Source organism: Leucoraja erinacea, chromosome 9, assembly GCF_028641065.1.
Source record: "Leucoraja erinacea ecotype New England chromosome 9, Leri_hhj_1, whole genome shotgun sequence".
Taxonomy (NCBI): domain Eukaryota; kingdom Metazoa; phylum Chordata; class Chondrichthyes; order Rajiformes; family Rajidae; genus Leucoraja; species Leucoraja erinaceus.
In genome coordinates this window covers 65973104-65977109 of record NC_073385.1, presented here as the reverse complement: position 1 = coordinate 65977109, position 4006 = coordinate 65973104, and positions in this window count along the sequence as shown.

Genomic DNA, 4006 nt, shown 5'->3' with positions numbered 1-4006 from the left:
CTGCATTTCCTCATGCATTGCGTTAACCCATTGCTTTGAGTTAGTTGAGGTTACAGCTTCCCTGAATGTTAGGGGGATGTTACACATCAATCTGTATCAATAATCTATGTTTTTTTTGTGTGTTTTTTTTTGTTTATTTTATTAGAAGTTAATACAGCACCTAATTTTAGGTGCCAACTATGTAATACCGTAATCCATTCTATGTACAACCTCTAGTTTTATGTTATAAGAAGGAAGTAAGCAGGGCAAGAAAAAGAAAACAATAGAAAGGGGAAAAAGTAGAAAAATAGATGGTAGAGAGTAGAAAAACGTGAAGTGTGTATATAAAAAATAAAAAAAAGGAAGAGAGAAAGTGGAAAGTAGAAATAGAAGAGAAGGCCCCTTAAAAGAGAATTTTTCAAATCTGTATTCGGAGATGTAGATCTATCCGCGTCATGAACTGAAATCAGCAATCCTTACGGTACCGCTGCATCACATGATTCCAAAAAGTCGATGAAAGGAGACCAACTCCTTAAGAATTGGTCATATTTATCTATTAGTCGGAGTCTCATTTCTTCAAGGCGTGCTATGTCCATCATATTCCTAATCCACATTTTAACAGTTGGTATGGTTGTATTTTTCCAAAATTTAAGTATCAATTTCTTTCCAATTATTAACCCATAATTAAAAAAAACATTTTGATCTTTATTTAAATTGGTATCTTCTCCTATTATTCCAAATATAATCCATTCCGTTTTGGGTTCTATTCTTGACTTGAAAATCTTTGTGAATATATCAAATATATCACTCCAAAATTTATTCAACTTTGTACATCCTACAAATGAGTGTGTTATATTAGCGTTTTGAAACAAACATTTATCGCATCTGGGAGAGACGTTTGGATAAAATTTATTCAACCTCGTTTTTGAATAATATAGTCTATGTAATAATTTGAATTGAATTAAATTATGTCTTGCATTAATAGAACAGTTATGTGTATTCATCAAATACTTTTCCCATCTATCCTTCGAGATCTTTATCATTAGCGCAATAATCTATGTTAATCATTACATGATCATCACTCGCCTTGCCAGTTACATATTCACTTAAGTAACCTGGTTTCTTCCTCAATCTAGAAGGGTAACGTGCAGGCTCATGCTTGTTTTCACCTGGCTGTGCTTGGCTATTCACCTCAGGCCTAGTTACTGGATCTTGGCTCTGAGTATGTCCTGGACTCTCATCAGTATTTTTTCTCATCCTACTGGCCCTATTCTGCACCTCAAAGTCATCGTCACTGGGGGTCATGTCAGTCTGTGTCTGCCTCTCTATAATTGTTTTGGTCACAAACTTCACCAGTCTGTGCTTCTTTACTTTCCCATTGTCAGGATAGTAAACCATGTAAGCTGGGCTATTCTTGTCGTACCCGACAAAGATTCCCTTCTCACACTTTGAGTCCAGTTTTCTCTTGTCCTGTTTATAGGCATAACACTCAGACCCAAACTTTTGCATCCTAGACAGGTTGGGCCGTTTTCTTGTCAGCATCAAGTAAGGCGTCTACTTTGTGCGCTTATTAAAGCATCTGTTCCTCACTACAGCTGTTGTCTGCACTGCATAGGTCCAAAACTGTTTAGGTAACTCACTCTCTATTAGCATACACCTGGCCATGTCAAACAGGGTGCGCCAATTTCGCTCAGCAGTACCATTCTGGTGTGGTGAGTATGGCGCTGATGTCTCATGTCTAATGCAATTTCTGCTGAGTAGTGCCTGGTAATTCTTTCCCATGAATTCAGTACCATTGTCAGACCTCATACATTTAATCTTCCCGTATGGGGCTGTGTCAGCAAGAAACCTCTCGGTGGCTTGCACTGTGTCACTCTTATTCTTTAGAAAGTACACAAACACTGCACTGGAATAATCATCAGTGAATGATAGCGCAAACCTGTACCCCTCTCTGGACTCTGGGTCTATCGGTCCCGCTAAATCTGTGTGTACCAACTTCAAAGCTGCTTTGGCTCTTACATCAGGGTCCCTGTTCCTAGTTTGGATAAACTTTCCCTGAGTACACACTTCACAGTGTAGAGCAGGTTTGTCTGTTTTGCCCTTAATTGCCATACCTTCAACAACATTCTGTAATTTTTTAATATCTTCATAATTACAGTGCCCTAGAATCTCATGCCATGTCTGCATATCATAACTGCTCTTACATTGGTCATCACATTCAACGTTTACTGTGTGCAAATAGTACAGTCTGTTGTACTCATGAATGTGGAATTTTGTACTGTCCTTGTGTTGTAGGACGTCTTCCCCATCCCTGAAGATTACGGTTGCTCCGCTGGAAGTAGCTGCTTTTACAGAGAAGATGTCCTGCGGGTATGAGGGGATGTACAATGCCTGTCTCAGTGTTGTGTTGTGGCGACGCCCTTGGCTGTCGACCAAGCAAACCTCCGCGTCTCCTCTGCGCTCCGCGACTCCATCACACCTTGTGCCGTCAGCCAACTCCACGCAGTGTGTCTCGGACTGGAACATAACGTCGAACTTCTTGAACCTTGCTATATCAGTGATGATATGCGAAGTTGCCCCCGTATCGACCATCAGCCCTTTCAACTCGACTCTACGCTCTGACTGGATCTTCGCGTCCCTTTCACTCACCAGGAATGCATATTCCTTGTTGTTAGTCTCCCCGGAAACTTGTCATGCGTCGTCCCGCCGCTGTTTCCGTCTGCAGGTTGCGTCCCGATGTGTGGTGCTTTTACAGTGACTACACCACTGCTTGCGTTGACATGCTCTGGCTTTATGTCCTTTTAGGCCACACCTGAAGCACACGATGTCCGCTCTCTCCGCACTTGTACTTGTCGTGTCGGGTCTCACACTCGGTTGCACACGTGCCTTCATGACATTGTCGTTGGATGCTGCTGCACGCATCTTTTCCGTATCTTCATAGCTCCGTAGTTTAGTTTTAAATTCAGCAAAAGGCATTGCCTGCTCACTTTGCGTGACATGGATAGCAAATGGTTTGAAAGATTCAGGCAGTCCCTTCAGAATCATTGCAATTAACAGTCCGTCACTCAATACCTCACCAGCGTTTCTCAATGCTGTGATGGCTGTCTCTGCCCTTATAACATACTCAGTTACACTCTCGCTGCTCAACTTTTGAAGTGAAGTCAGTTCTGTATACAGGCTTATTACACGTGGCTTTCCCTTACCCGCATAATAATCTCTCAAAATAGTTAGCGCTTTCCGCCCATCGTCTGCTGCTTCTCGCATTACCAGCGACAAACTCTTGTCATCCAGAAACTGGATTAGCTCAGCATATGCCTCTGCATTTTTGGCCTTGTTTCCTTCTTCATTGTCGGTAGGCTCTTCCAAGATAGTATCCTTTAGCCCTCGTAACCGAAGATGGTCCAAAAATTTAGTCTCCCACAGCTCATAGTTCTTTTCATCTCCGTCAAAAACTAGCCGAGACCAGCGGCTACTCGACTGGGTGCTCCGTCTACTCATGGTGCTAGCTTAGCAAGTTAACTCTCACCGGACGTTTCTCTCGGTGGTAAATCCCTGGGTAACTGTCTCTGGGTAACTCTAGGTAAAGCTGGGCCCATAACCTGTTGGCAGAGGTGCATTGTGCAGCGATTCTTGCAGCCTACCCAGTGCTAGACCAAAGATAATTCAGAGCAGTTTGAACAAGATGGATGCCCTGCTGTGTTTTTTACTGCTCTGAATTATCTTTGGTCTAGCACTGGGTAGGCTGCAAGAATCGCTGCACAATGCACCTCTGCCAACATTTTCCCACTAAATACAATTAACCTGCTGCAAGTTTCCACGACATTTATTCCACAGAACAACAAATCGGAAGCTCCAGTAAAACAGGCATCTGTGAAGCCCACTCAGCCATTTTGTGTGCTAGCCTGAAACAAAGCGCGTGATTGGCCAAATGGCAGACAACTCAATGATAAACGTGCTTTGATTGGACTAAAAAATTCCCGACATTTTTCCGTTTTTTCTCTAATTTAATAAAAAAAAATGTGCAAGT